This window comes from Mesoplodon densirostris, chromosome 20, assembly GCF_025265405.1.
Source record: "Mesoplodon densirostris isolate mMesDen1 chromosome 20, mMesDen1 primary haplotype, whole genome shotgun sequence".
NCBI classification, from domain to species: Eukaryota; Metazoa; Chordata; class Mammalia; order Artiodactyla; family Ziphiidae; genus Mesoplodon; species Mesoplodon densirostris.
Genome location: NC_082680.1, coordinates 4,765,607 through 4,782,659, shown reverse-complemented (window position 1 = coordinate 4,782,659; position 17,053 = coordinate 4,765,607). Strand labels below are relative to the sequence as shown.

The 17,053-nt window shown below is 40.5% G+C and overlaps 1 protein-coding gene across 7 annotated transcripts in view; it reads left to right on the top strand.

Annotated features, from left to right (window-relative positions):
• The window catches only part of NEIL3 (nei like DNA glycosylase 3), a 476,723-nt gene that overhangs the window by 411,856 nt on the left and 47,814 nt on the right, over positions 1-17,053 (top strand). Inside the window, exon 1 of one of the 7 annotated variants that reach the window (XM_060086016.1) lies at positions 14,820-14,845. The exons of the other annotated variants lie outside the window; for them this stretch is intronic. The gene's annotated coding sequence lies outside the window, so the exon portion shown is untranslated. Of the gene's footprint in view, positions 1-14,819; positions 14,846-17,053 lie in introns of those variants that run through there. 7 annotated transcript variants of the gene reach the window in all.

The window sequence follows — 17,053 nt, the reverse complement described above, 5'->3', positions numbered from 1 at the left end:
TGCCTGTCCCTAGACGGGAATTCCCATCCTAGTTCACTTGCTTCCGGAAGCTTCAGATCAGAATTGCAGGGGGTACAGAGCTGTTTATGAACTTTCTGTCTCTTCTTAAAAACGCTTCACCCTGCTGACCAACGCCCTCCAGCCCCGCCCCCGACTCAGCCTTACAGATGCCAGCAGGTTGACACGTCCACTGACTGTTGGGTGTCCTCCTCCCCACCAAGGCCTTTCCTTGGACTCCAGAGTTTCCATTCTCCTTTCCTGGCTCTGTCACAGATCTTGTTTTTGAGTGCTTAGTGATCCTCCAGTCTTCACCAGTCCGTGGAGGCCAGGTTTGGGGTCCCGGGGAGTGAGGGTCTTGGCCCCCCTAACTATTCTGCTCTCCAAAGGAAGGTCTCCGGCTGGATGAGTGAATGAATGTCGGACTATATTTTATTCAAAGCCTAAGAAACAACTATTCACGAGCAAGTAAGCCGTGAACAACTAGCTCCCAAGGTTTGAGGAGGGGAGGCCTTGGATGGAGGCATCGTGTAAGGCACAGAGTATGAAAAGGGTCCACAAAGCACACTGCCACACCTGTGGGTGAGGCGAGCCGCTGAGAGGCAGCGACGGGCCCCCAGGAGAGTGGAGGGCCCAGAGGCTGTCTCTCTCGGAGCGACTTCTGCCACGTGTCCACTCAGGCTAGCTTCAGAGAGTCGTCACCCCTCTGGTCACCTGGTGTCATGACTGGGGGCGCAGCAGGAAGAAAACTGGAGGAGAGGGGAGGGCCAGTAATATGCTGATGAAAGAAATTTACCCTGAGTGCCAAAATAAACTAATCTTCCTAGACTTATTTTTTAAGGGAAATATTTATGCACAGATGGATGTCTAATTGGTAGCCCTTCACAAGGCCACTATTTGACATGTAAAATCCTTGTCTATAGAGAGACTTTTTTTTTTAGAAGTTACTAAAAGGGGGCTTAAAGAATCAAAATGTGAGAGGAGTAGGAAATTTAATTGTCACTGCTTATGTAGTACAATGAAAAGAAGTGACTAGAGCTTCTTATTAATGGAGAAATAGTACAAAAGTAGATAAGCTTGGGCTTCCCTGGCAGTGCAGTGGTTGAGAATCTGCCTGCCAATGCAGGGGACACGGGTTCGAGCCCTGGTCCGGGAAGATCCCACATGCCGCGGAGCAACTAGGCCCTTGAACCACAACTACTGAGCTTGCGTGTCTGGAGCCTGTGCTCCGCAACAAGAGAGGCCGCGATAGTGAGAGGCCCGCGCACCGCGATGAAGAGTGGCCCCTGCTCGCCGCAACTAGAGAAAGCCCTCGCACAGAAACGAAGACCCAACACAGCCATAAATAAATTAATTAATTAATTTTTAAAAATACATAAGCTTAAATCACGCAAGAAAATGACATAAAATAAAAAAACTCAACTTTCCTATTGTCAAGGCAAGGATTTCCAAATTTTTAAAAATAATATAGATTGATTGTCTTCACTTAACTATTTTGACTCCTGAACTATTTTCTCTGCAGCCTTCTGTTAGTGTATGCATCACATACATGCTAACTGATAATAACAGCATGTGATATAATGCAGTTTCTGACTACATGCTTTATGAATTTCCCATGATCAGAATCAGTTGTAAATGGAGCAGGTCTGCCTTACCCCAGAATATCTTAAGTGCTCAGATGTACACACTTATAGCCAACCTAAGTCCCTCCTGTGTCCTCTCTTGACTCAAAAGTTTTGCTCACCAGGCTGGGTCCCTAGTGCCACTGTCTTCTGAGCCCAGGTCAGGCCGGCACACCTGGACCCTTGTCTGCCCCAGCGTTTTGATGTGGGCAGGTCAAATGTCAGGCTGCCTTGTTCAGTATCTACTCGGCCATTTACTGTGGGTAATTCTAATGCTTGCTGGTTTTCTTTCAAATGGGTTAAAAACTGTATCATGATTCTGTGAGGTAAAATATGCCAAGAACCTTATGTTTAAGTTTCATGTATTTTATAGACAGCTGTTGCTGTTTTACTATTCCTTTACATTTGGTCCCAGAGTTCTTTGTGTTCTTTTCTTGGTTCTTATGCAAGCCTTCTTTCCTTCAATTCGTCTATTTATTTCAAAACTATATTTAGATCTGCTATTATATTTTATTTTAGTCTCTCTCAGAATATATTATATAGCTCATCATTGTTTTTCTAACCATGTAATCGTGGGGAAGTACATGGGCCAGAATATTACATTATTAAATAATCGTGCTTGTCAGAGGCAATGCCTGAATATCAAGACAGTATGAGGCTAATGAAAAATGCTTTGAAAAGCTACAAACATGGTGTATCTCATGTTTTGAGATGGGAGATAGGGGTTAAAGGCCAGAGCGTGTGGCATAAGAAACAGGAGAGATTAATGCTACAACTCTGGGCTTTAGTCTCTAATAGAAACACTTTTCCTTACTGAGAACGATTACAGGAAAGAGCAGCCTCTTCACAGCAAAATCTGTAGAGCAGGAAACATGCAAAAAAAGGTCTTCAAGATTCCTTTTTAGAGTTACAATACAGTTTAAAATCATTACAGATGGAATTATTAGAAATAAGTAAAATCATGACACCTGTGAAATAGAAGGCACAATCAGGTTCAATAGCAATCATAATCGCAGACGTGCAGGTTCTTACCGAATCGTTAAGCAAGCGGAGCCTCAAGCTCTAACAGGTAGAGACTCTGAGAAAATAAGAATGCTGCAGAAAAGCCATCTGCAATTGTAAAATACAGAGGGGAGAGGGAGGATTCTAAAACATACTCAGGAAATAAATGTGCAGTTAGTACCACTCAGAAATAATGCAGGAGGGGATTGAGGCTGATGTGAATGAAGATGAAAATTACGAAAGCACTCGAACAAAAGCAAGAAAGCACGAATCAAATATAGCATCGCTAGGAACTGCTACTCAATGAAAGAAGAGTTAAGAGCCAGGATAAACTATTAGGAAAACTCTATTAGGAAAACTATCACAATGATGGAGGACTCGTAAAGTCAGTAAGCAGAATAAAAATGTAACTATGTACGGGGGAAATAAAGCACAATCAACAAGCATAGGTGTAATTTTAGTTCTGCTACGGTAAATGTACATAGTACATAATATACCGTGAAGAAAATAATATGCCTTATTCCTGAATTCTGTTAGACTTCCTGAGTCCCTTCACTTACTTTGTGAAAGCAGCTGTTCTTCCTCATATGGGGTAACCACTGATGTCAATAAGAGGTAAGGGTCCTTCAGTTTAGGTTAAACCCAGTTCACTAATGAGGGTTGGGTTTTGTGACCTCTTGGTGAAATATTATGACACTTCTTAAAGGACAGTGTACTGTAGCTGAAAGATAATTAAATTAGGACCCAGGTTCAAGTTCAGTTTTGATCTTTTACCAGCTTATGTGACTTTGGACAACTCATCTAAACTCTTCTAACAGCTGCTTCATCTACAAAATGTGTGTACTGATTACACCTTCAGAGAGATAATTCAAGAATGAAATATAAAGCATTTATCTTTATTTTTAAAAAAATTTTATTGGTATATAGTTGATTTACAATGTTGTGTTAGTTTCAGGTGTACAGCAAAGTGATTCAGTTATACATATACATATATCCGCTCTTTTTTAGATTCTTTTCCCATATAGGCCATTACCCAGTATGGAGTAGAGTTCCCTGTGCTCTACAGCAGGTCCTTATTAGTTATCTCTTTTATACCTAGTAGTGTGTAAGACTGTCCCCAGGACTGATAAATATTAGCTCTTTTTCCTCCAAATCCCAAAGGTTCTGGCCAACCTTGAAGTCAGCGATGCCATTGCTGAGCTCCGTAAATCAAAAACATAGTACCTGCTAATAGGCTTGTTGAGAAAATCCATTAATGATGAAGAAACTTAGCTAAAAAGTGGTAGTGTCACTGTTTCATCAGATTCCTTCCGGGAATGTCCACAGTGTGAAAAGCTTTATCTTCAGGTAGCTGACAGCACCGGGCGGTATTGCTTGCAGTCTGAGCTGAGCTCAGTGTGAGCACAACATCTAAGGATTCGGAAGCAGAAACAGGACAGTAAACACTTTGCACCATGCAGTGCCATGCCCCCCACGGGCACTCAAAACTCTAACCCGCGGCGATTATGACAATGGTGGGCAATCGGTGTCTAGAGCCGTTAGTAAACCGCCGCCGGGCACTCAGGCGGGGAAGGCTGCTGCCTTTGTGGCCTCGACCAAGTCTGTCTCCACATGCCGGTTACAGGGCAGTGATTTAAGAAGTATAGGGCTTCGCAAAGACAGGAAATGGCCTGTTTTGTGACCCAAATAAAATGCTGACAGTCCATCATGAAACCATTTTTTGCCCCGAACCCTTATCTACATTTTTTTCCCCCTTAAAGGTTCTATCTTTGGGCTACTAAATTCTCCCGGGGCAGGGGGTGGGATGGGGGGAATGTTATTTGTATCAGAAAGCTATCACTTAAGGATATAGCCTCAATGTCACTTTAACTGAGATAAGGCCACAAAAACCTCTATTTTTCAAATAAGGTATGGATCAGGAGACAGACGGAGAAAGGCTAAACAAAGGAGTAAATAAATGGAACAAAAAGAATGGAGAAATGCCTCTTCGTTTTTTTCTAACTTTTCTACAGTAGGCACATGGCAGAAACTGCTTGTTGCTTACTACGATCTAGTCTCCCCTTCCTCCTCGCTAACAGAACTCCGGTTTTGTTGGAGATGATCATCAAGGTTTCCAGCTTACTATGTAAACATCTTCACTTCCCCCAAAAAACTTTGCAGCTAGGGAAAGCTATGTTACCTAGTATCTAGCCAGTAAGGTATAGGCAGACATGTCTGGGGGAAGGATCCCTTCTCAAGACAAGACAAAGCCTTATGGGAAAGGCTTCTGGATCTTTCCCTTTCTTCCTGCCTGGGATCAGAATGTGATGGCTGGAGGGACAGCAGCCATTATGTAAACATGAGTGCAAAGGCCACATGCTGAGGAAGGCAGAGTAGGAAATAGGAGTTTGAAGCCTTGATGACCTTGCAGGGCTTCAGCTACAGCAGCCTTGGACTCCCTATCTACACAATATCTCATGTGTGAGAAAAAGAAGCCCTTTCTGTGTTTAAGCCACTGTTTTCCAGATTTTTTTCTAGCTCAAAGCCAAACATGATGTTATGTAGAACATGTGTTATTGGTGGAATTGTCTTTAAATACATAACTTTTATATGGACTGGGAAACCAAAAAATTGGTGTGGCTCTTTTTCCCATGGTCTGGAATCAAACAGGCAGTGTCTCTGAGGTATGCGCGTATTTACCAATGTGTACATGTGCACACATTTGTATATTTTATATATACACACACACATATATACCCACGTACATATGTAAATATAGTTATGTACCCATATATCTGGATGTTTGCTAGGTACTTGCATACACATAGAAACACCTAGGTATATTTACTTGATTTGTTCTCACCATCAAGAGTTTTTTTTTTTTTTTTTTTTTGAGGTACACGGGCCTCTCACTGCTGTGGCCTCTCCCGCTGAGGAGCACAGGCTCCGGACGCGCAGGCTCAGCGGCCATGGCTCACGGGCCCAGCTGCTCCGCAGCATGTGGGATCTTCCAGGACCGGGGCACGAACCCGTGTCCCCTGCATTGGCAGGCGGACTCTCAACCACTGTGCCACCAGGGAAGCCCAAGAGATATTTTTTAATGGATAAGAAAAGAATACGATACTATGAGAAGTACAAATCTGAAATCTTAAATATAAGTGTCAGGAAGTTATAGATCCCCAGGTAATGTATGAGTCATAGGGTTAGGGGGGTTGATACTTTCAGGCCAAAAGTTGACCAAAGGAGTTAGTTCCTCATGTCTTTAACTTCATGCTCTTAATTCCATTATATAAGATAAGTTAAGCCTCTGTTTTTCAAACCTCTTTAGTTCATGGACATGGACACTTAAAATCATAGAGTTGGAAGGGACTTGAGAGATCACCTTGTCCAAATCCTCTGATTTTATGGATAATGAAGCTGAGATCCCAAAACACAGGTGATTTGTCTTGTGCTGGGAGTATATCAGTAACTGAGCTAACACCCAAACCCTTTTTCCTGACTTTCATTCAGGCTCCACGTCAGCAGATACACAAGTCAGTGTGTTTTCCAGACTCAGGACCCCTGTCCTGTAATGCAGGTCCCTACATGTGTCAGCATCTATTTCGGTCCTTTGTGTCACTTCCATGGGACTTGGTTTAAATTCTTATCTTTTTCTAGATTCTTAAGGTGGAAATTTAGAGTGATCTTAAGTCTTTTTTCTTTCCTAATTTAAGAATTTCCCTTTAAGTACTGCTTTAGCAACATCCCACAGCATCCCGTAACATTTCATAGGCTATATTTTCATTATAATTTTTCTCAAATCAAGTTTTCATTTTCTTTGTGATTTTTTTTCCCCTTGACTTCTTTGATATTTAGAAGGGGGTTCTTTAATTTCCAAACGTCTAGGTTTATCTAGATGTGTTATTGATTTCTAATTTGAGTCTGTTACTGTCAGTTAACATGCTTTAAAAATCAAGCCTTTTAAGTTTATTGAATGTGTTTCTTTCCCAGCATAGAGTTTCTCTTGGAGATTTTACTGTATGCACTTGACAAGGGATGTTAAAATCTCCATTAGGTTTATCCTATTAGTTCTACCACTGTTTGCTTTAGGCTTTTTGTTATCCACACGGTTTATCCCTGAAGTTTCAGCTCTCAGCGCTGCCCCACGTGAAGAATGACGCCAGACTTGCCTTTTTTTTTTTTAACATCTTTATTGGAGTATAATTTGCTTTACAATGGTGTGTTAGTTTCTGCTTTATAACAAGGTGAATCAGTTATACATATACATATGTTCCCATATCTCTTCCCTCTTGTGTCTCCCTCCCTCCCACCCTCCCTATCCCACCCTTCTAGGTGGTCACAAAGCACCAAGCTGATCTCCCTGTGCTATGCGGCTGCTTCCCACTAGCTGTCTATTTTACATTTGGTAGTGTATATATGTCCATGCCACTCTCTCACTTTGTCACAGCTTACCCTTCCCCCTCCCCGTGTCCTCAAGTCCATTGTCTAGTAGGTCTGCGTCTTTATTCCTGTCTCTGTCATACAGAGTGAAGTAAGTCAGAAAGAGAAAAACAAATACCGTATGCTAACACATATATATGGAATCTGAGAAAAAAAAAAAAAAAAGGTCATGAAGAACCTAGGGGTAAGACAGACTTGCTTTTGACTTCGCATCCGGGCTGGCAGCCTGACGCACCTGGGCAGCCTCTCCACGTGGACGGGTCGTGGGCGGTCATCATAGCTGTCGTTTGCGAGCCTGTGGAGCCGTGGGCTCTGGAGCAGCAAGCTCTCAGAGTGTCGTTTTTCCCCGAGGACTTCAGCTCTGTGCACCAGAGCTGTGTTGAACAAAATCTACTTCCAGTCAAGCAAAATAAGGACAAGAGGGCACAGTGTACAAAACAGCAGTGGGGGGCCTCCCTGGTGGCGCAAGTGGTTGAGAGTCCGCCTGCCGATGCAGGGGACACGGGTTTGTGCCCCGGTCTGGGAGGATCCCATATGCCGCGGAGCGGCTGGGCCCGTGAGCCATGGCCGCTGAGCCTGCGCGTCCGGAGCCTGCGCTCCGCAACGGGGGAGGCCACAACAGTGAGAGGCCCGCATACCGCAAAAAAAAAAAAAAAAAACAAAACAAAAAAAAAACAGCAGTGGGAACGTCATGGCAGTGCCAGCTCAGCATGGGCGCTGGTAAATATGCCGCGCAGGGGGCTCAGCATGCTGCTTGCCTACCCGGGAGCCACGCTCTCCTTTGCTTTTACTAAAAGAACCCTTGTTTTCAGCTTATATTGACAATGCAGCCAAAAAACACACAAACAAAAAACCAAAACAATCCAACACTACCACTTCTCAGACTCTATTACAGCAAAGGCTGACCGTATGACATGGCTTCGTTGGTGAGGTTAGCTGGAAGCTACCTAGGAATTCCGTGTAGTTTTGCTTTCCTGACACACGTGCCAGCCTTCCTCTTCACAGCTCATTTCTTATTCTTCCTGCTTGGCGTACAGAAGGGGGGTCAGAGGTATCTCGCAACCGTGCAGTAACCGTGCGAAGGAAGGAACGGAAAGACAAAATAAATCCGGGACGTTGATGATATTACAAGGCTGCTACGCCACCTGGCCTGCCTCTGTCCAGGCTTACTGTGTAAGAACAAGAAACCCCTATTTGGTTAAGCTGCCATAACTGTGTTTCTGTTATATGCAGCTGAACTTTAAAAAGATAAAGTATTAAGAGACTCATTACTCTATCAGAAGCCAAATTCAAACTTCTGCCTGAGTTATACTTTCACAACTTTCTACTCTTCTAGAACAATTTCTTTAAAAAATAAACTTCAACACTTTCCACGTTATCATGCAAAGAACTCAGTGCAGACTTTCCCCCATTTGGCATCATTTTGGTAATCAGAAGTCCTCCAAGCAGTGGTTTTCTCTTTGAAATATCACTCCTTTTTCTAAAATGAAACATTAAGTCCAGGCTTTACAGAGGAAGATGGTTGACTCCTCTTGTGTAAAACAATTCGATTTCCTGCACAGTTTGCAAGACGTTACAAGGTGAAGTTTGTACAAAATTATTTTCTTATCTGGTATCTCTGCAAATGTGTTTCTGTAACTGCCTTGGCCTTTTCCCTCTGAGTTGACGTCAGGCTTAACCCTTTTCTCTTGGGGAGTTTTGAATTCCCAAAGTGCAGTGCGAATCCCTTCCGCATTAGCAGTGAACTTCAGAAGCAAATTCCCACATGCATGTGCTGGGGAATTAATCAACCCGTTCACAATCAAGCTTCCACATGAATATCTACTGATGTAAGCTTCCACATCTAAGACAGAGAGCAGTTCCAGTTGGCATTTAGGATATGGCTCTGGATGCCCGACTTGAGAGTTAGCAGAGGAATAGAATGCAGTTTCTCAGCTCTGCTAACTTAAATTTGAATATTTTGTGAAGGTGAGTGCTTATCCCTGAAAGATTATAAAACTTCTACTTGTGTGTGCACAGGCACACACACACACTCGCATTTTTCAGTTGCTTCACGAATGAAAATAGTGGAACAGAAAAAAAACGGAGTCAATATATAGCAAGTAAGCAAAAAGTACAGAATTTGGAATATCTAATAGCTTTGGGTCTGATAAACTTTTCAAGTCTTAAGAGATTAATAATGGAAAATAGAGCCTGTTGTAAATTAATCACTAGTCTAAATGGGGTCCAAGCCAATAATAATTAGATCAGAAATGCCAAAGAATCCTTCTTGAGGTTTAACAGATAAACTTTGAGCCCTGAACAATGTCAAAATATTGTTCTTGTTTTTTTAATGGGTTTCAAGACATCTACAAATTACTTAAGACTAAGTTTTTCTGTTGACTTGGGTAGCTGATTAAAATTATATATGCTATATTATATATGCTATCACTTTGTCAAGAAGTGATCTTATATTTGTCTGCTGAACTGGGCCCTTCTGTTCTGCTAGGAATATAAATCTATTTTACTATATTATGCCCATTGTGTTCTCAATAAGACATCAAATACGATAGATTGGACTCAACCATCTCTTGAGATTTTTGTTTGTTCTGTTACAAAGGTAGAGATGGATACACATATAGCTGACAGGTTATCTCCCGGGTAGATAAATGTGATTGAGAAGGCTAGAGCGTGCCTAGCTGTCTCAAACAAGCTCACTGTATTTATATCTGACCTTTAGTTAATGATGTAACCTGCTTCTATATGGTCTGTCAAGCTCAGGACTGAGGATTTTTCCTTAAACTGTGCACACCTTTGATTGCTTCATGCTAGCGAGGTCCATCTGTTGCTGTCATTTCACAGCTATCACAGCTACCTAACTTCACATCAGGCCCCAGTGCAATCCAGCCAAACTTGGAATGTCCACAAAGTATAGATAGCGTGGCATAAGGACAGAATCCAAGCATTTCTGTTTTAAACTTCAGGTCTTTTCTCAGGCTCGAGACAATTTCCTGTGCTCTTCTTCTTCTTTGTAGTGGCTCAGTCTCTGCTTATCTTGTTTGCTGTCACCTCCCTCTCTGTTTTGCTTCCACTTCTCCAAATGCCTTGCCGTTCCTAAAAGAGCACACAGCCTGCTAAGGTCTTAAGAGTTTTCCGGTAACTCATTACATGAAACTGGCAGTCATTTAAAATAACGACAATGGGGCCTCCCTGATGGCGCAAGTGGTTGAGAGTCCGCCTGCCGATGCAGGGGATGCGGGTTCGTGCCCCGGTCTGGGAGGATCCCATATGCCGCGGAGCGGCTGGGCCCGTGAGCCATGGCCGCTGAGCCTGCGCGTCCGGAGCCTGTGCTCCGCAACGGGGGAGGCCACAGCAGTGAGAGGCCCGCATACCGCAAAAATAAATAAATAAAATAAAATAAAATAAAATAACGACAATGAATCTGCAATTAAGAAGACTGCAAACCTCTTACAGTCTTGATAGCTTTTACTTCTTTAAGGAGGGCACCTCACTAAACCCTTCCCCACATCCTGACCCAATCAAGGCAAATAATAGTGTCCTTTTTTTTGTCTCAAGTGGCAATGCTGCATTTAAAAAATATATTTCAAGTGTACAACATGATGATTTTTTCCTTCTTTTTTTTTAGTTGGAGTATAATTGATTTACAATGTTGTGTTAGTTTCAGGTGTGGAGCAAAGTGACTCAGTTTCATATATATATATATATATATATATTCTTTTTCAGATTCTTTTCTCTCATAGTTATTACAAAATATTGAGTATAATTTCCTGTGCAGTGCCACATTTTTGAAGAAGGATATCCTTGTTGTAACTTCTCACTAGAACAAATGTCATCTGCACCAGAAATCTAATGTTTATAGTAACTGCCTCTGAGACCTGATTCCTTTTCGTCTTTCAGTTTGCTCAATAAAACTTAGTTTATGTTGATGTAGTTATTTTAATTCTTTTCGTTAGTAATCTGACAGGAATTGTGGGGAAACACCCTGAAAAAGTGGTTGGCAACCAAATGACAGTGCCATGAAGCAAATATACAAAAGCGCTAATGTTCTTAATCTTTTCCAAAATTGCCAAATACTACATATTTCAAAATTCTACTATGAAGCTGTAAAGCTCACTTATCTTATGATGAATTGCAGAACATATTTAACTGACTAAATAAGGTATCTCTAGAAAATGCCATAGTACAGTTTTGGTATCCTTCTTTTTCTTCTTAGGTAACTAAATACCTCGGAGTTAGTTGAAATAAGGTCCTTTAGAGGTTAAGTGAAACTTTAAAAGGCAGATAATTTTATCCTATAAAAGCTTTTCCAGAAAAAACAAAAACTGTACAAGTCATTTTATGAGCTTAGTATCTTGATATTAAAACTATATAAGGACAATACAAACGAAAAAGGAAAATAGTCCACTTCTAAACACAGATAAGAAAATACTAAATAAAATATTAGCCAAGTAAACATTGTCTGTTAAGAACAATACAGTGTGAATTTGTAGGAATTATCTCAGGAATGGTACAATGGCTTACTGATCAAAACTTTATCAATGTAATTCATCATGACAGTGGACTAAAAAAAAAACATTTATCACCTCAGTACATACAGAAAAAGCATTTCATAAATTTTACACTTATTTAATGAGAAAACAAAAGAAACTAAGAAAACTGGGAGCATATATGACGTCTTAACTTAATAAAAGTCTTCATTGAAAAGACTCAGCTAGATAGTGTTTATCGAAGAAATTTTGAACTCAACAAGCAAGGATATATTTTATCACCACTGCTATTCAGTGTAGTACTGAAGGCCCTAACCAACACAATGAGACAAGGAAAATAATTAACAATGATAAGAATTGGAAAGGAAGACATAAAACTGTCATTATTTGCAAATGATAAGATTATGTAGAAAACCTAACAGAATGAACAAGTTAGTGTATCTAATAAAAGAGTTAAGTGAAATTGCCAGATACAAGATAAACTTTAAAGATTAATAGCATTTTTCTACACCACTGGTCTCAAAATATTGGTTCCTCTAAAATTTGATAAATAAACTTTAAAAAACATATAATTCTTATCTTCAAAAAGCAAACCAACTCATTTTATGAGCCCAGTATGATCCCAGTGTTTATTTATAAACTGCAATTATGTACTTTACAAACAACATAGTGTAGAGATTGAAAGCAAGATTGCCTTGGGTTCAAATCTTGGTTCAGTCAGTTACACCTGTGTGAACGTATACAAGTTACATAACCAGTCTCTGCCTCATTTTTCTTGCCTATAAAATGAGAAAAAAATTACCACTTAGGATATTGTGAGGATTAAGTGAATTAATACTTGGAAAGCATTTGAATAGCACAAAGTTGGTGTCTCATAAAAATTAGCTATTATTATAATAATAATTATTATTATAGAACTAATGTATTAATATATTAGGTACTATTTGCCTAAAAATTAAAATGTTAAAATAAAATAAAAAATAAGTATTTATAGAAGCGCTAATATTTTCTTCTCTTCCTCAATTGGGTATACTTTACACTGGAGTCCAGCACCTTACATAGTAAAAACCAACTAAAAATACAAGAGAAGATAATATGCCACTCAAAATATCAACCCAAACTATGAAATCCTAGGAATTAGACCAACGACGAAAGCACAACATCTTCACAGAGACATTTATCAGATTTCTAAAGTTAATCAAATGAGACCTTAATATAAGAAGGCATGTTAACATTGTAAAGCTATTAATGGTTTCCCGTTTATCTATAAACTAAATGTATATATGTAATCAGTATCTCAGAATTTGCAAGAGAACATGAAACTGATTTTAAATATAATGAAGTTTACACATTCATACAAAGCTAATATAATTTTGAGAAGGAAGACTAAAAGTGGAAACTCATGAAATATTAAGACACATTATAATATCACAGGACTAAAAATAGAGTTGAATTGGTACCCAAACCGATAGATCAATGAAACAGAATAGGAAGACCAAACAGACTTATGTACAAAGGATAACTGCATGTAACAATGATGGCATCATAGATAAAGGGCCTAAATGTAAACATAAATGTTTCAGTCAAATTTCCCGAGGGTAAACTGCACGATGAACCATCCCAAGGTCTCAGTGGCTTCCAACAATAGTCATTTTATTTCTCCCTCACAAGTTTATGATCAGATAAAAGAACTTTCATTCAATCAGCCAAAGGTAGTCCAGTGGCCTGTCCTGACAATGGTGTGGTGAAGTCTATTCCTTTATAGGGACACGTGGTAGGAATGGGTTAATAATAGTGATATGAAGAAGTGAGTGGGTAATTAGGAATAATAATCTATCATAATAAAACTATAAACAAAGTTAATAGAAAAATGTAGGAAGGTATTTTTATGACATTAAAATACCTTGGACTAGAGGGGGGAAGCACAAATCGTAATGTAAAATACTGATAAATTCGAATAAGTCAAAAGTAAAACTCTCAAGTTTTAGAGAAAGTTAGCTGATGTATGATGGACTGGGAAAGGAAGTTAGCATTATACAGACATTACTTCCTGGACTATAATAAGAACTCGCACATCCAAAAAAAAAAAAAAAAACTATAGGTTTCAGGAGAGTAGAATTTTTTTTCCTGCCTCAATCACTGTTGTGTCTCCAGTGCTCAGATAATTGCCTGGCAATATTGACACCTGCTTACTGTTTATTCTGCATCAAGATTCACTTTCCCATCTGTCCTGTTCTCCGAGACAGATACATTAATTTCCTGTTGCTGCTCTAAGTAGTTCATGTTTAGCAGCTTAAAATAACACAAATTTATTCTCTAACTTTTCTGAAGGGCAAAAGTCCAACATCAGTCTTACGGGCCTGGAGTCAAGGTGTCAACAGGGCTGCTCGTTTTGGAGGTCGCCTGTGTTCCTTGTTCCCTCCTCCATCTTCAAAAGCATCATCCATCTCCTTCACTGACTGGGTTTGTCCTCACATTACCTTTTCTGTCTTTGACCCTCGTGCCCCCTCTTATCAGACCCTTGTGATTACACTGGGTGCACTCAGAGAATTCAGGATCATCTCCTCATTTCACAATCCTTAAGTTAATCACATCTGTCAGATCCCTTTTGCCATTTAAGGAAACGTGTTCACAAATTCCACGGATTAGGTCACGAACACGTTAGGGTTGGGGGAGCCTTATTCAGCCTGCCGCACCAGGCTTTCTCAACCTTGGTACTGGTAACACTTTCTTGACTGGGTAATTAACGATCTGCTGTGGTGGCTTGTCCTGCACGTTGTTAGATATTTAGTAGCATCCCTGCCCTCGACCCATGAGATGCCGGTAGTTCCTCTCCCCCTAGTTGTGACCAGATGTCACCGGTTGAGACCCACTGCTTCACACCATGCTGGGGATCATTTAATAAAGCAAAGCTAAGCATGTCCATCTCCTGAATAGAATTCTCTATTTGTTCCCCTATTACTTTCAACAGAATACCCATACTTCTTAGCGTACCATTCAGGTTTTCCATCATCTGGCTTTGCTGACTTCTCGGGGCCCCATCTGCCCCCACTCCCTATCCTCTTGTCCTCCAGATATTCTTGTGGTCCCCCCAAATATGAGGTTCTCTCACACCTCCTGGCGTTGTAAAATGTTTCCCCCTATCTGCCTAAAAATCCCCTTCTCCTATCCTTTATGCGATAAACTTTTATTTATGTCTCCTCAAAATTTAGCGGAGATGTCGGAAAACCGAGGTCTCCTCCCTGTGTCTGCCGGGAGCACCCTGAGGTTACCTGTCAGCACGCTGGTGTTTATTTCCTCTTCTCGCTGCACTAGTTGGTGAGCTGTTTAGATCTCTGACTTATATCTGTATCCATGGATCTAGCACTCTTCCTGCAACAAATTAGGTGGCCAATAATTGCATTGCTTTTTGAATGAATGAATAAATGGCGGATTTCATGGCTCAACTTGAATACGCTTTCCAGTGCCTGAGATCGATGAAGAATATTGCTCCAAGATATTGACAAAAAATAACCTGCTTTTCTATTTCAAAATAGAAACTGAATTAATTCTCCTATCCTCTCTCATGGAGAGAACCCCTCACAAAGAGATTATCTGGGCTCTTTTATGAGTGTTTAATAACTATTTAGTTATTATTTTCCCCCAAATTAAGTTCATGCTCAGAAACTACCTTTGCTTACTAAATAGGCTTAAATTAAGGAATAAATTAGAAAAATCCCTTCCATGGAGAATCTGGCAAAATCAAAGCACCCAATCCTAGATTTCACATCACTGTGAAAAGGCTAGGTATGTCAGGGCGGTTTCGTGAGTTACCCAGAAGCCCATGGTTGATTCTGCAATTTAGATTTTGACTTTGCAAGCAGCAAACTGTCCCCTGGCACTTCCAGCCTTCACAATGAAACAAAATCCACTGCTTTGCAAGGTCCCAGCATTTGGTATATACTTCAGACAATGAAAGTGTCAAAAATGGTTTCTGCTGCTGTGCATTTTATTCTTCTTGTCATCTAACGTTACAAGTTTCTCTTAATGGGTATAAACTGGAGACTCTTTAGTAAATACCCCTGAAAACGCCTGCACGTAATGTTCACTAATGACTGTTTCCTTTCTTCGGAGCTAACATTAAGAGGATGTTTAGAGAGGATGGATGTTATCTACCTGTTAAATATATTCAAGTAATTTGTGTAAAACACAGAAATGAACGAAATTTCCCCTGTGCTACATTTTTATCATTCCAACTAAAAATCTGCACACAGACCTTGTAAGGAGAAGGGTAAAAACAAAGTTTCATTATCCAGAATATGTTAAAACTTCATAGGCTAAAGGAAGGTTTTGAGATTGCCTTTAATTCCCATATAAGGCTGACTAAAAGGTGCTTTTCCTCTAAACCACCATTTCATAAGTTGTTCCTAAAAATATTTGATTGAGGGCTAGTGTCCTGTAAGTGATGTTGGTGAAAACATTTGGCTAAGACCTTGGCTTGCCTGGTTGAATCCCAACTGTGTGACCTTGAGCATGTTACCTAACCTCTCCGTGCCCCTCTCCGTTCCTTCATTTGTAAAGTGCACCTGGAAGGTTTCTTAGAGGATATGCCTTCAATTAGGACTTAAAAATTGGGAGAATTTCAGTAAACTAGGATGAAGACAAGGATACAAAAAGGTGAGAATAACAGCATGAGCCAGGAAACAAAGTACAGAGCATACTCTGGGCAGAGCAAATAGAATTTATCTTAATTCCTTGAATTTGTAGTGTGTGTTTTCAAAGTGCTTTCGTATATGTTATGCTATTTGGGAATTAAAACCAAAAAAATCACGTGGAAGTTTATAAGAAACATATTTTATTTTACATAAGAAAAAAGTGTGTTTTAGGGGCTTCCCTGGTGGCGCAGTGGTTGAGAGTCCGCCTGCCGATGCAGGGAACACGGGTTTGTGCCCCGGTCCGGGAGGATCCCTCGTGCCGCGGAGCGGCTGGGCCCGTGAGCCATGGCCACTGAGCCTGCGCATCCAGAGCCTGTGCTCCGCAACGGGAGAGGCCACAGCAGTGAGAGGCCCGCGTACCGCAAAAAAAAAAAAAAAAAAAAAAAGTGTGTTTTAGAGAAAATGAATGACTTTTATAAAGTCATCAAGTAATAAATAATGCTTAAGAAGAAATCGAGTCTATACCAGGGGAGGTTTGCTTGCAATGGTGAGATGACTGTTTATGAACACTGCAGATGCAGAGTGCGTGCGATTTCACTCTTAACTGCATGTAAGGAAGGATAAAAAAGAGAAGTATCCAAAGACTCAGAGTCTCGTCACAGATAAACAAAATCTGGCTTGGCCTTGCAGGGGCGCATCAATGACGTCTCTCAGTGTCTTCAGTGTTACTCCCCAGCTCTTACTCAGCTCTCTGGTGAATGGTAAACCTAATTCAAGTTAAAGATTTTATTTGATCCAAATGTGCCCCAGTACACAAGAGCTAAAGAGAGTAAGTTCATGATGAATCAATCCGATGAATGAAGATTGTGATGGCGTTAAAATCTGTTCACAA